We start from the raw sequence: 19,735 nt of genomic DNA on the forward strand, positions 1-19,735 counted from the left end.
CTGAGGGGGAGAAAAGGTCAGAATTGTGAGATATAAAAAAGTTTAGTTATTATTTCTTTATTTATATTATATTAAGTGGTGGAAATGATCTTCCATGCTCTCTTGATTAAACTAATGCTTATATGATTTTTGAAAAGAGTCAAATTGTTTTTTTGTTTGTTTTTTTTTTTCTCTCCCAGGCACTGACCTTCTTGCTCCCTAAACATTAGCCCCTTTTACCAACACAGTAAGCCGTCCTTTCTTGCCATTCACATGTAAAGTTAAAAAAGAAAAGAGAATCAGAAGTTGGAGAGCTGTACCCCCTACTGATCGCTCCGACAGCTGTTTCTTATTCTAATGAAAAGTGTGAAGTGACTTGTGTTTACATTGCTATCCACAGATATCACTGACACAAGCAGAAAACATCTAGAATGAAAGAATGTGGAAAGCCCCTGATGTAAAAAAAAAAAAAAAAAACATTCAAGAAATCGCAGCAGAAATTTTAGACATAACAAAAAAATGTATGATGAGAGCCATCCAAGAAAGTATTTAGTGTGCACTTACTACAACCATAAAGCCATGATTATGTTCACATATATATTGCATTAGTGCTCATTCACTTTTTTGATGTAGTTACTGATAAGGTGCCATTTAAAACTTTTTGTTTTTAATTCCACCGTTAAAATATTCGAGGTCAGTAAGTTTATTTTATTTTATTTGAGTTTCCTCTGCTAACCAAGGCTGCATTTATCCGTTCAAAAATACAGTGAAAACAATATTATTGTGAAGGTTTTCCATTTAAAAATATATTAAGGTATAATTTTTTCTTGTGATCATATAATATACATCATATACACACACACACACACACACACACACATTTCTTAACTGCCACGTTTCATTGTAAGCAGATGCAGTGTAGTAAGTAATTTAAGTCAAGTTGTGTAGTATTTAGTACCTTAATTTACCTTAATTTAATAGACTTTAACCAGTGATATTTTACATAATTTGCATCAAACCTGAAGCAAAATACCCCATATTTGAATGGAGAGCTACAGAAGAGGGTAAGAATTTATTTGAAAAACACCAAAATTTCAGTCTGTTCCCCTCAACTACTTCACGGCAGGCTGTTCACTAAGACTTGCCCGAGAAGCTGCAGTTGAAAGTCCAGCGGAGCAACACACTCATTCCAGGGATGCATATTCTGCAGTGCTGGTTTTTTGACTGTTCCCACATGTCTGGAAGATGGAGACGGGCGGCATATCTCTGGCCACGCGGGTTAATGGTTGCTTTGGAGTGGATCTGCCCGAGCGAGAATCTCAAACTGCCTAATCGCCCCCATGTGCGGAGCGTCGGGGCGTGTGGCATCAAAAGAGCTGAAGCTTTGGCAATCAGACACTGGAAACTACAGGAAAATAATCTCTTCCAGCTTTAGGGGCTCGTCAGTGGCGCATTTGTGTAGGTCATTTTGTGTGGGTCACAGGCGGTGGGGCAGTAGAAACTGAGTTTTTGTGGCCCTCCAGGACCTTTCAACTACATATCAGGGTGTTTGTTTAAATCGGTCTCTTTTTAGAAAATAAACTCACACGTTTTATCTCAATAGCTGAATTTTAATACAAAAAAAATGTCCTACATTGGATATAAATGGTTAAGTATTCATTTTAAGCATGCAATATATATATTATAATTAGTGAAGTCAGGCAAAATCAACATCTTAATTTTTGGATGATCTGTATGTTCAATTGGTGTGAAATAATGTAAAATACATCTAAATGCTTTATACGAACATGTTTGGAGTCTCTGTCTATTTGAAAAATCTGAAGTGTCTTCATTCCCTAATGGCCTCGACTCAATTTGACTTTATTGTCAGAGTTTGAAACCTGGAGGGATTGTTAAAAGCCATTACTTATTAGTGCCTTTGCCCAATTACCAAGTGCATTAGTTGTGACATCTGTAGGCACTCATCAGTTTAACAAAGCACATTTATATTTACACCAACGTCATGAGCATGGCAGAGCTCTGTCGACCATGACGTCTGCTCATGTGATGAGAGAGTGTAGATAAACAACAGGAGTGGGAACCAAGAACAGCTTCATGCAAAGTGTTTAAGCTGTTTCAATGCGTCATTAATAACCCCGATTCAATGACCAGTTATTTGAATGTATTTTTAAGAATTTATTTAGTACAATATTGTTGATTTTACTATATGTAATGTAATATTGGTGCATATAAACTTAATTTAGTAAATAATAACACTAATAATAATAATAATAAAATAGACCATTATTGTATTTTATACTTGAATCTACAGATGTTGGTTGCACACAACAACATAAAAGGCAACTAGTGTTGTCTGATTCACAAATACATTTATTTTATAAACGAGTTCTTTCTGAATAAATGTTATATTTGGCTTGAATCAGTCTAATGACTGACAGGGCCACCTTTCCCTGGATAATTTTATATTATGGTTTAAACAACAACAATGTACTAAATACAAGAAAACGAAGAAATGTTTTTCTTTGACTTTTTGAAAGGTTTAGTGTACAGACGACAACATTTTCAAAATGATCCCCATTCACATTGATCCACGAAAATAAAACATTATTATTCATTCCAGGCCTGTAGATGACAACACTGTCTTTACAAATTTATGTTTTTGTAACTGTATTGTTTTTAAAAACATACACTTTGAAACCCATGTTCAAAAGTTTGTGTTTTCAGGCCCACAAAACAATTTTTTTTTTTTTTTTTTGAAAACGCCCACTTTTTTTCATGTAAACGCCTCCTTAGTTCCCAAGGGCTCTTTGCAATAAAAAAAGCAAGATTTGAGTAGTTGGGAATGAAAACAATTCAAGAAATGTTTTAGAGTTGTATTTTTAGAGAGATTAGAGAGTATTTTTTATAGTTGAACTTATTTTAATACTCTGCAAAAGATTGTGGGCCCAACAAAGAGGTCCATCTATCGTATGATTACAAACAATAAAGTAAGCACAATATAGTGAAAAACAATGAAAAAGTAACGCAGTGGGCTGCAAAAATGAGTTTTTCTAGAGTTTTCTTTGTTAGTAAGCTCTAAAAGGACGTGTTTGACGGATGCGCTAACGTCTTCAACGAGTTCAACTGTAAAAAAACGTAACTCTAGATATTATGTTACTTTTCATTCCACTGAGTTTTTAATGTTTTAACCACAAAAACTGTGTGTGTGTGTGTGTGTGTGTGTCCTGGCACAAAGAGTGTTCTCTACATGCAAGGTTAAGAATATTTGTAACTTTTTTTTATTAGCATTTTCTCAAAATCGCACATGTACATGCTAGTACAGCCTTTAAGTACTACATAAGTTACAAAGTTGTGTGTCTTTAAATCTAAGATGATTCATGTGATTTCTTCCCTGATCTACTTCTGGCTTATGATGCTTTTGGGAAACTCAAACCAGGGCGGTTCTTGACTTACTCACTAAACAACAATTTAAATATTATTGTCAGGTTTGGGTGTGTAAAGTACTTGATGTTTACTGAAAGCCTGTGACACATCACATATGCTGAGTTTCCACACCTTTTGAGCAAATCATTTCCATGACTATTCAATGATATTTCCAGTTGTTTTTAATTACTGGATATAAAGATTGTTTTATAGAGATTGCCACAAACTGCCATGGCAATTTAAAACTATTATACATTTTTGGGGGGAATTGATGGCCAATCCATATAAAATTGTATGATCTCCATTGTATGACTAGTAGTATTTATTTGTTTATTTCATTGTAAACAGTTTATATTTATGTGCAAAGTGCAAAATTCCTATAAAATAGACACCTCATTAAATGCTTACATTTTTCATGAAATCAGGTTGGCTACATAAGGTCCATACAGAAACTGAATAAAGTAATCCAAATGCAAAAATGAAACACGAATTAACAAATTAAATATACATTGATTCTTAAAGTTACTAAAGCAATTAATTGAAAAGCTGTGATGTTATTTGATTATCATTAAATGACAGGGACAGTAGTAGGTTTATTATGCTGCTGTTCCTTTAAGATGTAATGCGCAATAGTGTTTCATTTGGAGCCAGACTTTTGCGCATTAGTGATTCATTTGGAGCCAAGTCTGAGTCTGCGCAGTAGTGATTAATTTGGACTTGGATGGAAGCCAAAAAAAACAACCCTAAATTTATATTTATTGCACAGACCTAGTTATTAAATCAGCGTTGAGAGCAAGTGGGCCCCCTGGTGGTTTGGAGGCTCAGCACTGCATTTAGACAAGTAAAAGCTTAAAAAAACGGGGTTATAACTGATGGATTTTAATTGACTTTAGGACAAACCAGAAGTGCTAAAATGCTACCCCCCCTCCCCCGCCACAGTCAATAAAAATAATTCCAGCAGCAGTCTATAAATAAGTAAATAAAATATTACAAATTTTACATCAATTCTATGTCTTCTAAATAATGACGGTTCATTTTTGAGTTCAAAATTACAGTCTCACAAGCTCACAGAAGATCAATTTCCCAATTGAAAGCACTTTAGTTCTTGTTTTCCTGGCCCTGAGCTACATGCCCCCCTTACAGTCACCCAATTTCTGTGGCAGCTGCTCTCAAGGCAAGCAAATCATTCGCCTTTGAGCTTCCAGCCAGTGCATTACCACGCTATTACGAGTTGAAAGCAGACAGCATCAGAGCAAAGAAGTCTGCAAGTCTTGCAAAGAGCTTTCGGTCACCACATTTTCTAACAATACCTCCCATTTTTAGAGATTCTCTTTGACTGTACAACATTTCAGGCATATGGCACCCAGAGCTGCTACTTCAGCTGCTGCTCCAAAGGTTTTGACAGATTATCAAGATGCTGCTGCTAGTGCAAAAAAAAAAAAAAAAAAAATACACTATCTTTTTTAGCTCCACATTCACTGTGTGTAAAACACATCTCTACTGAGTCAACAGTAGCATTTCTGCAAGAGTAAAGCACATAGTTCTCAGCCATCGCAGCAGAGCAGAGCACACATTAATGAACATCTGGATAGATGTTTGGCAACAGATGCCATCAAAGAAACTCATTTTGGAGTCTGATGAATGGTTAGTTTTTGTTATGACTTTGTCCTTCTAGAAAGTTTTTCAATCAAAAAAAAAAAAAACTTTCAATGAACAATGAATCAATAAACAAAACATATATTATATTATATTATATTATATTAAAAAGTTTAACAATAAATTTAAATTAAGATATAATCAACAGGTATTACATTTATTAAAACTGATGTTATGCATCCCTGAGAAATGCAAATGATACCCATTTCACGTTTGTAGTCAAATGTTTTTCATAATATAATTTATAGTGAATCCAAATTTTAAAAATATCCATTAGGAAGGACTGGGTGATAAAACATGGTCTCTATTTGATTTGATTTGATGGGAATTAATGAAAAATAAAATGGATTTGTGAAAGAAAGAAAGAAAGAAAGAAAGAAAGAAAGAAAGAAAGAAAGAAAGAAAGAAAGAAAGAACAAAAAGTTTCTAATTTTAACAAAATTAATAATAATTGGGTTAATTTTTATTTCAATTTTAATTGAAATAAATAATGGATTATATAATTTTGTTTATGTAATGAAATAATTCAACAAATTTTGTCAAAAAAAAAAGGAAATTAAGGGGAAAATTAGTGGAATAATTCATTAAATACTGTATGGTATACCACATTCTGGAAAATGCATTGAAATAATAACAACAACAACAACAATATTTATTGCATTTTCTATCTAGCAAAAAAAATAGCAAGAATTATATTTTTATGACTAAATTATATTATATTTTTTATATTAATTTTATTTTTTCTCCCCAACTTTTATTATGGGGTAAAAAGCAAGTTTCTTTATTTTAACTTACAATGTCCGTATCACACATATTAACTCAACTGCAATACAACCACTAATTAAAAAGAAACCTTCTAGGTCATTTTTAACATATTTTACACGTGGGTCATATTTCAAATACTCCTGGAAGCCTCCGACAGTATGGCGTTGGTCGGCTCCGAGTGAAATACACGTGTCTGTTTGCAGAAGCCAGATATGGTCTGGTTTAATGCTACTGCCATTAGCTAGCTCCTTTGGTAGTCTCTTGTGGGCCGCAGCCTTAGGGCAGAAACCATTAGATTTAACACACTACTCTGGTGCCTGACTCCATTTCCCAAGAGCCCTCACTGTGTGGCTGTTCTAATAATGATGGAAATGCCAGAAAATAATCAGAGTGCCACATACCACCCTAATGTGCTGTAGAATAAATAAACATATGCTCAGTCCACTGCTGCTGTAAAACAAATTAGAAGTGAGATATTATTACTTGATGATATCGCTTTGAGAACAGGGTTAGTCGGTCTAGAAGCCTCAGACCTCACTAAATAGTTGTGAAACCTTATAATATAGATTTTTAAAGTGTTGAAATGTATTTTAAATTAATTTTGTGCTAAACGCAAGTTGCACATTTGTGGCATATCAACTGAAATAAATCAACTGAAAATAATTTAAACTTGTCCCTTTATTTCTTAAACAAAAAAAGAAAACAGCAAAACTTTTTCTTAATGTTATTTATTTATTTATTTATTTATTTTTAATCATTACCTTGCCATGGCAATAAAGTTGTAAAAACTGTACATATGTCTATAATGTTGCTTACGGTCCATAATATGCTGCATTGTCTGAGAAATTAACAAGATAGTCACGACCATAGTAACTTTGTTGCACATCCAACGTTCAAACCATGCTGGTTCAACAATATAAAACTGCCGTTAATGACGACATAACAGATGATGGCATAATCATTTTACTAATTTGACTTACTGTGTCGGTTTTGATATTCTAACTTCTAATATCGGTTTGAGATCTTTGGTAGTTAAGGGGTAAGTTATGTTGTTGTGAATTAGGTTATTGAAGTATTTTTCACACTTTTTTTTAAAAGTAATACTCCACAATTGGTGTGTTTCCCAAGCAATGATGTAAATATGCTGCTTAACTATAAAATAATGATGCATCGATGGAGAAATTAACTAGTCACCACTGATTCTCAAAACTATAGTAACTTCGCTCATCTGTTGTTCAAACCAGGTTATTTCAAGTTCATGCAGATAACTTTTACCAACTTACTTTTTACTTCTACATCTACTGATATCCATCTGATATTTTAGCAACTTTTATTAGTGGTAGTGATGTGTCGTTCGTGAACGAATCGTTCTTTTTGAACGAATCTTTTAGGTGAACGAATCATTCTCGTTCACGTAATCCACTGACTCATATTTCTCGTTCAGTGAATTTCCTCCCTCCACAGCAGCGCGGCGCTATAAGCAGCGCACGCGCAGCTCGGTGAACCGGGTAACTGAACCATTTCATCCTGTCAAAGAATTACTAAACCTCGGGCCAATAGCCTTCGAGTATGAGATGTGACAGAGTATGTGATTTGTTCGATATAGTGAACGAATACACCCTTCATTGAACGAGTTTCATAGTCTGAACTAGATCTAGAGATCTTATCGTTCGTAAACGAAATGACTGAACTGATACACGTCATTTGTGAACGAGCTGAATGAACGGATACATGTCGTTCGTGAATGAAATGACTGAACTGAGACATGTAATTCGTGAACGAGCTAAAAGAACGGATACATGTCGTTTGTGAATTAAATGAACTGGTACATGCCTTATCTCGTTCGTGAATGTAATGAATGAGATTAAACCGGGTTTGCCATTTAGCATGTCAATCTCTGAAAATGCAAAGGTACAGTACTGTGCACATACGCTTGTTTTGATATTTAGCAACTCCACGTTTAATCCCTGATTTATGAATGTGAATATATAATACACAAACTGTTGGACCAAATAATTAAAATGCTAATTAGGCAAGACAACCTTGTGCTTTGTTCATCTTAACAACTTAATTAGACTTTATATATTGAATGCGATTATACACACATTTTAATAAAGCCAGATCAGTTTTTGTATCAAGTGAATATGTTCGTTGACTAAAGACATAACACATAATATCCTTTTTTTTTATTTTTTTCACCTGCTGGCATATTTTGTGTAATTCAAAGAAATGATAACTGAACGAATCATTGAACGATTCTGAACAAAATTCTTTCAGGCTAATCTGGTTAAACATTTTGTGTCTGGAGCTTTAAAATGTGTTATGTATTTTAGTCAACATTTTTCACCAATAATAACCTTTCTCACTTACCCTCACTTGGCTGATTTTCTGGATTTCTCTTTGGCAATGTTAACAATAGTCAACAATTGAGTTCATAACTATCAGAAAAAGATGTTTCCAGGTTTAGTATTAATACTGTAGCAAGCTAATAAAGCATTGAGAGCCTTCATTAAGACAATCAGCATGTTTCTTCTCGTCATTTAAAGCCTAGCTTGCTCATGTTAGCTAATTAGCTAATATGCTGCACTGGTAGGCCTACTGTCTGGCCAAATTCAGTCTTGGTTCCGTCTCTGCATTCGCTTTCTGATCAAGATTCAAATGAAACTGGAATGTTGGCATGACTCTACATGTCTGAATTCATCAGGGTAATTCTGAGTCACGTTCCCTGCTCTAATTAACCGTTAACTTCTAGAGCCAAAATGACACTCATTTGTATACAGAAGACTCGCTAAACAGCTAAATTTGATTTACAAGATATTCAGAACTACCGGTTTCAAAAATGGGTGCTCAAAAGAGTTTGCAATATTCATCAAAATAAAACTATTCACACTAACTTGGTTTTGATATATATATACAGTATTGTTCAAAATAATAGCAGTACAATGTGACTAACCAGAATAATCAAGGTTTTTAGTATATTTTTTATTGCTACGTGGCAAACAAGTTACCAGTAGGTTCAGTAGATTCTCAGAAAACAAACAAGACCCAGCATTCATGATATGCACGCTCTTAAGGCTGTGCGATTGGGCAATTAGTTGAAAGGGGTGTGTTCAAAAAAATAGCAGTGTCTACCTTTGACTGTACAAACTCAAAACTATTTTGTACAAACATTTTTTTTTTTTTCTGGGATTTAGCAATCCTGTGAATCACTAAACTAATATTTAGTTGTATGACCACAGTTTTTTAAAACTGCTTGACATCTGTGTGGCATGGAGTCAACCAACTTGTGGCACCTCTCAGCTGTTATTCCACTCCATGATTCTTTAACAACATTCCACAATTCATTCACATTTCTTGGTTTTGCTTCAGAAACAGCATTTTTGATATCACCCCACAAGTTCTCAATTGGATTAAGGTCTGGAGATTGGGCTGGCCACTCCATAACATTAATTTTGTTGGTTTGGAACCAAGACTTTGCCCGTTTACTAGTGTGTTTTGGGTCATTGTCTTGTTGAAACAACCATTTCAAGGGCATGTCCTCTTCAGCATAGGGCAACATGACCTCTTCAAGTATTTTAACATATGCAAACTAATCCATGATCCCTGGTATGCGATAAATAGGCCCAACACCATAGTAGGAGAAACATGCCCATATCATGATGCTTGCACCTCCATGCTTCACTGTCTTCACTGTGTACTGTGGCTTGAATTCAGAGTTTGGGGGTCGTCTCACAAACTGCCTGTGGCCCTTGGACCCAAAAAGAACAATTTTACTCTCATCAGTCCACAAAATGTTCCTCCATTTTTCTTTAGGCCAGTTGATGTGTTCTTTGGCAAATTGTAACCTCTTCTGCATATGCCTTTTTTTTAACAGAGGGACTTTGCGGGGGATTCTTGAAAATAGATTAGCTTCACACAGACGTCTTCTAACTGTCACAGTACTTACAGGTAACTCCAAACTGTCTTTGATCATCCTGGAGGTGATCATTGGCTGAGCCTTTGCCATTCTGGTTATTCTTCTATCCATTTCGATGGTTGTCTTCCGTTTTCTTCCACGTCTCTCTGGTTTTGCTCTCCATTTTAAGGCATTGGAGATCATTTTAGCTGAACAGCCTATCATTTTTTGCACCTCTTTATAGGTTTTCCCCTCTCTAATCAACATTTTAATCAAAGTACGCTGTTCTTCTGAACAATGTCTTGAACGACCCATTTTCCTCAGCTTTCAAATGCATGTTCAACAAGTGTTGGCTTCATCCTTAAATAGGGGCCACCTGATTTACACCTGTTTCTTCACAAAATTGATGACCTCAGTGATTGAATGCCACACTGCTATTTTTTTGAACACATCCCTTTCAACTAATTCAACTAATTGCCCAATTGCACAGCCTTAAGAGCGTGCATATCATGAATGCTGGGTCTCATTTGTTTTCTGAGAATCTACTGAACCTACTGGTAACTTGTTTGCCACGTAGCAATAAAAAAATATACGAAAAACCTTGATTATTCTGGTTAGTCACATTGTACTGCTATTATTTTGAACAATACTGTATATATATATATATATATATATATATATTTATAGTTTTGATTAATTTAATTGGGCATATTCTAGTTTAAATAGGGATGTTTCTGTGAGATAACATGTACTGCAAAATTTTTATATCCAATATGTGCATTTCTAACACACTAATTAGCCTTTTACATTAATGAATGACTTATTGAGGATATAATCAAAAAAGTTTATTTGTAGGACCTCAAAGCTTACATGTTCATCCACTCGCTGTACTGGTTTATTTTCTGCTTTATATTAGCTTTAATTGATGTTACGCCATTCCGTGAACAGGCGAGAATCTCAGCGGCTGTAGACGGAGTTGACATGCAAGCCTTTGAGGCTTAATTGTTTGTTGATTAGATTAACATTAACTCTCGGGACCATCTGGGAGGCTTCGGTTGGACTGTCGAGACTCAGAGGATTCGGGCTCTTTCTTTTTCTTGTCTGATGCTTAGCGGTTTTGCTCCATGTTTTCCAAATGGTACCATGTCTTCTGAAGCGGAAATTAGCTGGATACATCCTTGCTGTGGCATATCTAACTAATGCCTGCTGATTAGGGGAAGATATGATCATGTTTTGCAGGCAAATGCTTAAAGAAGACTTGGGACTGGCAATGTAGAATATAGTCAATTGAAGGTTAAACAGAAAATAGTATATGTATGTAAAATAGTATAGTCTATGAAAATAGAGCTGTGCAAGCAGGTAGTTTAATTAAGCAATTAATTAAATTGTATGTGTTTGTGTTTGAGATATCACAAAAGATCAAATCAAATGGGATCATCAATTAGCCTGTTAATTTAAATAAACACTTCACCATGTATGTAGTTGAATTTTCCTTGGTAATTACTCATTACAGACTACTAAACTGATTAACTATTATCACGAGTGTCCATTAATTAGAAAAATAATGAAGCTGAGGCACTGCTCATTAATTGTGTTTTTGACATTGTATCAGATTTCACTGCATATTGTAAAAAAAATCAGTGTGTGTTTGAAATTATCTCTTGAGAAATTAGAAAAAGAAGAGATTAAAAGTAACTGACATGTTAGTTTTAGAGGTTCAAAAGTCTGAGACTGCAAAATGAGTTTAACTTAAAAAATAAATAATTGAAACTTATACTGTCAGCATTTAAATTTAAGGAACATAAATTGAAGAATATCCTATTTTTCTTGGATTCGCTCGTTCTTCAATAGAAACAAGAACATTGGAGTTTTTAACCTTCCATGTTGCCAATTTTACATTTGAGAGCATAAAAAGTTTTGAATCTTAAACAATTACAGTAGCATTTTTTTTTTTTTTTTTTTTTTGGAAGTACAAACAATTAAACTTTAGATTTATTTTCATCCTAAAACAATAATATAGAAAAATCTCATTGAGTATTGAATTTCACCTGATGGTCATACAGAGCTAGTCATGGCTCCACCGCAGAGATTTTCAGCCGTAAGCAAATGAATTCAGTTGAATCACTGTTTGTTTTTACATTCCCGGCAGTTGATCCGAATCTTTCTCAGTAATAACACTCAACTACGGTTTCCTTGGAAATGTATACATGTACAAGACTTAGTATATAGTCAGCTGCAGTTTATTACCCAGAAAACCTTTAAACTGGATACCTTGTTGGAGTTACAAGAAACCTTAAAATTGGGTAGAGTAACAACATGGGTCAGAAGTAGACCACGCAAAAGTGTTATAACGAGATTTTCACAACCTTGAACACTGGGACGAACACTCCATGTGTTTGGGGGTTGTACATTTATGCACTGTATGTATATGATTTGAAATTGAAAGTGGAGCATAAAATCCTTTGCTAATGTAAATGAACAAAACCAGTGTAGTCAATTGTAGTCCATTACTGGTTCCAAACTACAAGACTATACAATTCTTTACTTGAATACTTCTTGAATAATTATTCAAGTAAATACATTAGGTGAAAGAGGTTTGGCTGACATGTCCCTTCCTGACATGAAAAAAAAAAAAAAAGAGAATAAAATTAAATATAAGGTAAGGTAAGATAAGATCAATTTCCACATTTTAATGCATTTGAAAAACAAAAGCCTCCCAAAGACAAACTAATGCATGGTTAACCTACTGAGTGATAACTCAAATAAAAATGAATATGTTCATCAGTAGTTGATGCAATGTTGAAATTCTGAGAAAAAACTTCTTAAAACTGAAATCATTTCTGAAAATCCATTGGTGAAATGCTATCCTTATAAGCAGAAGGCTATTTTAGAAAGAAAAAAAAAAGAAAAAAATAAATAAATAAATGAAAAAGAAATAGGGATAATCAATAAATTACAAATAATGTCCTGTTGTGTGAATAATTGTGTAATCGGTAAAAAGTGATGAGCATTTTTGTGGAATTTGATTACGTAATCCAGATTACATGTAATTAGTTACTATATCCCACACTGTACACTATATAGATTATGCAATAAAGCTGTTCCAGTTTGGTATTGCAAAATGAAGCAATCAAGCTTGGACTGACTTTTCCAATGGCTAATTGTTTATATACTCAGTTTAATCAATGTAAAATTGTTGAGGGGAACAATAGTCTAATCTGCCTGGGTTCAATGCCATGTCCATGTCCTCACCAAATATAAATAAAGCAGAAATGAAGATGCATTTGTGCAACAACAGATGGGTTCTGTGAACAATGTTAGCATCAACTAGAATTAACAGCGAACAATGACTGTGTTTACAGGCCCAGTTTGTTAATCCTCGTCCAATTCAATCCGATCGCAGACTCCAAACGTACTGTTTATAGGGAACTTAAACACCGCCATCCGATGGGAATCTTTGTTTACATGTGTGTCAGATGTATTCTGAGCAAAGAATGGAATGGAGTGTCAATGTTACCACGTTTTACAAACATATTAACCTCAAACAGACTTCTTTGGATGAGAATACCGTGCAAAGACTGCATGTTCATCGATTTGCATGCCAATTCTCATTATTTAACATTTTTTTACAACCTCTTTCAACTGGATTGAACTAATTTGAATATATATTATGTATCTGATTTTATTTTTTTTATCAGAATTGTGAGTTTAAATATTGCAATTTTAACTTTATAACATGCAGTTGCGAGCAAGAGAGTCAGAAATGTGAGAGATAAACTTTTATTTAATTTTAAGTCAAGTGTGCACTTGATAAATAATAAAAAAATCCAATCAGTTGTGTGATTGTGTTTTTCTCTGTTATAACTTCTTCAACTCAGGCTTAAGTAAATTCCTTTTTAAGTCTTGAAGCACTATTCAGAAACAGTATGGTTACTTGATGTCAAGAGTTGTAGACCCAAAAGTCTCTCAGCGGTGTGAATGTTTCCAGGATTGCCTTAGCTCTGAGGTAAACAAGCTTCAGAACGACTTTTACTTTCACAGCAGGACGCACGAACCACAATAAAATAAAAAAAGGCTTTAGCTTTTGAATCCATTTCATTCTTTTTAATCAATCAATTCTTCAATCCCTCTCGGACTCCTGCCTATAAAATCCCCAAACATAACAGCCCTAATACCTCAGATGTGAAGCCAAACGTCATACTGGTATAAACTCATTTATAGTCAGTTTATTTGTAGTCATTTCTGTTGTTTATGTAGAGCTGATGCAGATGTAATTCTAATGAGCTTTGTTTAAGCTTGGTTCAAGAGAAAATATGAAATCTGGCATATGAGGTAGAGTTACAGAGTGGTTACAGAGTGTCCGTCCGCAGTTTAGACAATTAATTTTGTTTTGGGTCCAAGGAACTTATAACTAAGGCCAGCCATTTTTTTTTTGTTAAAATTTCTGTCAAGTTCAGAAGTCAGAAGTCATGTTCACGGTGAATGTGGTACTAGCCATTTGCAAAACCGGCATACATTAGTGAAATTGCAGCTACATTTTGTAAACAAATAACGTCCGTTGTCCGTTGAACTTTAACACATTGCGAAATCTGTGTGGCAAAAATTAAGATTGCTGATACTTCCACTATCTGAGTGGCGTTTATAAAGTCCATGTCTTTTTTTCTGTAAAAAATCTATGAGAAATGCATGTCTTGTTACTTTGACTGTAAAAACCCTCAGAGCGTGCATGATAAACATGAGTGAGCACACATCCGCAGACCTAGGGTGACTTTTGAGAAAGTCTGGAAGACATCAGTGTTTGCACAGCCCTTGAAAGACATCTGAAAACCCCTTTGTTTATGGGAAACAAAATCTGGCTTGATTTTAACATCACCATATCAGTTTACCTCCCCAGCCTTTTGAGTTCAGATTTCTCAAGCAAAGCAAAGCACACACACACACACACACACAGAGAGAGAGAGAGAGACCATTAGTATTGCATCTGGCTCAAAATTTGCTCTTACCTGTTTATGTGGAGTTTCTGGTGTATATCTACATAAACAGCTGCTGTGGGTTTCACTGGCGTCCATGCAAAGCACAATATGCCGTTCCTGGCTAATGTCAGTGTGGCATCATAAAATAAGACAGACGGCGAAAAAAACAAAGGTACTTTGAACAGTAAAGGTTTGATATGAGAAACTAATGATATAGTAAATTGACCAAAAAGATTGTTGTGTTGACTTATCTTCACCATAACATACGTTATATAGACACTGTCGCCAGTATGTGGTTTTACACTTAATTAATCTACTTTTACACTGTTTCCAGGGGTTGTTTTTGAAAGTTAAAGCGATCTCCCCGATGGACTCCCGAAAGTAAGGAAAACCATGGAAAAACATGATTGGGCTATAGTTTTGGACAAGTTTTGATTAGTAATTAGGCATTGAATATTTATGTCATGTAACATGAGGCAATACATTTTCAGTCAGAGTGTGTTTTTGAAGAAAATGAGACTGTTAGTATGTTGAAGCTTTTGCTGTTTTATAACAAAGTCCTAAATGTGTTTTTATATATATATATATATATATATATATATATATATATATATATATATATATATATATATATATATATATATTTTATTTATTTATTTATTTATTTATTTTCTTTAAGCAATTTAAACACAGATTGCTGTACGGTAGCAGCAACCAAAGTTTAAACAGCAGTGCGAAGCGTGAGTGAACTTTCATCTCTTCCTATTTAATATAGCACAAAAAATTTTGAGCATCAAAGAGGGTACAGTATAAATTAGCGAAACTTATCGCCTCTCATTTAATTGCGCAAATTAGTGTTTCAACCACATAAAATAAGTTTATAATACAGCTGAATATCCATATCCCTTGTGAAATTAACCATAGTTATTTTTCATAACGGGTAACATTTACCTTAGGATACTCATTCTTTGTTTGTCTTTGTCATTCATTGTTTCCACATAAACATTGTTTGGTTCTTTTTGTTCATTTAATATATAAAACTATAACTCCTTTTAACCCAAGACTGCTCGCATTATTTAAACTGTGGTTTCATGTTGTTTTATCATATTTTTGTAGCCTCTTTAACTTGTAGTCACTGCCTTTTAGCTCGCTTTTGCCTCAAGACTAATGTTTGAGCAAAGAAAACAATCAAAGTCTCATACTAGCTTAAACATCTCTGAGGAGTACCAAAGACAAAAATCTGGACCAGTATAAACTGTCAGAGATGAACTAAAGAGAAATTCCCTTGACAGTTTAACATATATACCACCATCAAACACAGTCTGGTCAGCTTCATCTGGCCTGTTCTCGTAAGCTGAAAACTGAGACTTCATGACGCTGCACATTGTCCTCTAGAACTGAATAGACAGGGGATAACGTAATTTCACAATAAACAGGATTTCAGTAAATTAGGTTGACAGAAAAACAGTAGAGGCAATTTTAAAAGTTCTGCTCTTTAAAGAGAAGAAGCTCACAATAGATCAAGCAAAAAAAAAAAAGATTTTGACTTTCAATTCAGACACCTTTAAAGAGCGCACAACATATTGTGTCATTCAAAATTACAAAATTAACTGGGTTACAGTTAATGCAGTTTTTATGTGCATGTGTGCATCTGTGTTGTGCTTATAACCTCATTTTATTACCAATAAATGGTAAGAGTTATGTCAGTTGTTATGTCAGTGGTTAGACTTTACTGGCTATCAATCACAAAGTAGATAAATTCAAACCAGCTTTGCGAATATACTTTGTGTCATGTGATGGTACATGTACGTCTTGACCGTTCATCGAGTGAGAGAGAGTGCATCAGAACTGTAGGACACTGAATAAACAGATTAAAATGAACTCCAGAAATGAGATTCCCACCGAATAAACAAAGAGAAATCACAATAACTTGTTTCATTGCTGTGGTTCTTGTGTTATTGCTTTTTTCGTTCCTGTGGACAAGTTTTGTGAACATGTCAAAGTTAGAGACTCTGACATTTATTCACAGTCATTACAAATCATACTACTTGCAGAAGGCCTAAGGAAATCCCAATCTACCAATCTATTCATTAATAATTGAGAGGTTCAGGTCAGTTTCCGAGTTTGCAGCCTTTGCATCAATACATCACTTCTATATATAAGAAGTCCCGGTTACAAGGCCGGAGATTGACTTACTATATGGAGATGAGAGGGTCTGTATTACTTACTATTGGAGAAAGCATAATGGTCAACTTGGATCCCATGTGCCTTGATAACCAATCACATTACAGCCTTGACGTCATTGACTTTCAGTCAAGAGTTGTGCCACACGGTTTGATGTAGTCTGAGCTAACTTTGCCATTTTTAAATTGATTCCAAGTACTGTGAATATCCACAGTGGTGCGTTAATTGACTAACAGCACACACATACTCGTCAAAACATTAAATTCATCTGCACTGAGGAGACCTGTTGATGCACAACCCATGTGAAGAAAAAAATTCCACATATAACTGGAACTTCAAGGTTTCAAACAGAGATAAAAAAAGAGGCAAAACTTACAAATTGGGGCTTTAATAAATTGATTCAGCAAATACATTTTTACAAAACTACAACACAAAATCTGACACTGTCAGTACTTCATTAGAGACTACAATTTATGGCAATTAAGGTAATTAATTACCCGCAAATAAGCAGTTTTGTTTGACTGATGATTTTACATTTGAACATTAGAAATATTTTACTATTCCCAAAATTGGTCTCTGATTGAAAATTTGTGACCAAAATTGTGCAGTGTGCATTCTGCATAGAGAGTCTAACTAATATTGGGAAAATGGCCTACGAAGTGCCCACTTCCTGTGTGCTTGTTGTGAAAGTGATTAGAAAGGGATTTGAGATAGAAGAGGATTGTTATCACTCGCTTTGATTTATCACTCTCCGCTGGCAAAGGCTGGCCAAATCTATAAACTCTAGGTGTTTCTTTTAAACCTCTTTAAAATAGAAATATTTAGTCTCTGTTCCAATCAGAGAGTTTATGTTTTATTTCATGCTATATAAAAAAAGAAATTAATTTCATTATCTAACCCACGAAGATTGTGTGGCTTCTGTTATTATATAAATCAGCCATGTTACTTGGGGAGTTAATTGGTATATGTCATTTTAAAAAGAGTGTTTTTCACTAGATGATCTGTTGACATGACTTGACTTTACTTTTCTACAGTTATTAAGTGGTTTCAAATGACAGAAAATCACTGTGTCTCATAAAGATTTGATGGTTATATCGAGTGGATGCAAAGTTCACTGAAACTAATAGTAATGTTGTCACTGTGAGTGGTGGCATTGCATTTCTTTTGAGTAGATGGTGAAAAAATAGCCTGCTCTCAAGTAAGTTATTAAACTGACTGTATTTAGGTTTTAGTTCATTAATTAAACCCAAGGAAACTTTCATTTTTCTCTCATCTTGAGATATCCAGAGTTGTAGGAGAAAAAGCGCTGGATTTAGTGGGAATTTGTGACAAAATATCTGCAGAGCAACAAAGATATTTTCTCAGCATGCCAACTTAAACCTTTAAAAAAAATAAGGCTCAAACCTCAACTGGTATTTAACATGACAAGAACACACGCCAGTTATATCTGAAATGGGTCAAGAAATGGCTCATTTTCTATGATAACAATATATTGGTCCACCACAAGCCACAGAAAAGCCAAACATATGGAGACATCTGAGTCTCCGCACAAGCTTCATGCAATTTGTTAAAGAATTTTGGAAAAAGCCCACTATTGTTTTAAAACTTGCTGTCAAGACAGCTATATTAGGAGGCAGCAGGAATTGAGATTAAAATGACAAAAGCACTTTATAATTGAATGATGAATGTGTCAGATGTCTGTCAGTTATATGGTTGGAAAATATGCAGAAATTATAGTCATCATATCATTTTTATTAAACACAACATAGATCTTTCCCATGTCAGCTTAAATGTGCTCCCTCACTATTGGGGTACCACAGGGTTTAGTCCTTGGAGCCCTAGACTTCTCTTTTTACACCGTTAAGTCACTCACAATAGTCATACAATCATTCAGATTCTTTTGCAACTACTGTACGGAGGACGCTCAACCTTATATCTTCATTTCCCCTGTCTGTCATACTTCCATAATCTCACAAGGGATCGTTGTATGTCTCTTAGACATATTTAAATGTATATTTCATTACCACAAGTTCCTTAGCTTCCAATATCTCCCCTTCCCATCTTATTTTAGTCAAAGGTCAACAAGTCAGTGTTTCGAAGCGAGTTAAAATACTTGATGTCACTTCTCATCTGTGGACCACATTATGACAACTTCCAGGTACTTCTGTTTCATGCCCCATCACATGAAGTAAATAAAACCTTGCCTCCACAGCTCCTCAGTCAGGTCTAGTAATTTCATGGCTTGACTACTGAGACTTCCTCCTTGCCATACTGCCATCGTTTATTATGTCCCCTTTGATCACAGGTAATGGATGTAATGCAAAACCTGATCTTACTTGTAAAAACATGTTTTTAATGGTATAACCTGATTCACTGAATTGGATTCAAATATATGAGATACATTCTCTGAATTGAATAAAAGCAGCTATTTTGTCTGCTTTAGCAATGTAAATGTAATGTAAATTTAAATGTAGAAACAAATCAAAGCATGGTCATTGGTCACACTGCATGACTGCTAGGAGCTAAAAGCAAGTATACAAATTTCTAGAGAGTGTAGTATATGGACAATATTTTCCTGCTGATACGCTGGTACCTATTTAATGAAGTTTTGATTCTGCCTCCCAGGGGTATGCTGTAGCTAGAAGGATTTTATAGGTGTGTTTTAGTTTTTTAACCGAACCTCCAATGATTTAGGTGACACACTTGAAGTAAAAGTTAAATGTAAAAGGGCCAGCTTGAGTTTTTATAGTGCCAGCACTTATAAAGCAATAAAATAAATAAATGAACTACAGAGAGTTAAACATGTTCAGTCGACCTGTTGCATTTTCAACAGTACATTTTTCATACATGGCTACACGGT

Source organism: Carassius gibelio, chromosome A22 (assembly GCF_023724105.1).
Source record: "Carassius gibelio isolate Cgi1373 ecotype wild population from Czech Republic chromosome A22, carGib1.2-hapl.c, whole genome shotgun sequence".
NCBI classification, from domain to species: domain Eukaryota; kingdom Metazoa; phylum Chordata; class Actinopteri; order Cypriniformes; family Cyprinidae; genus Carassius; species Carassius gibelio.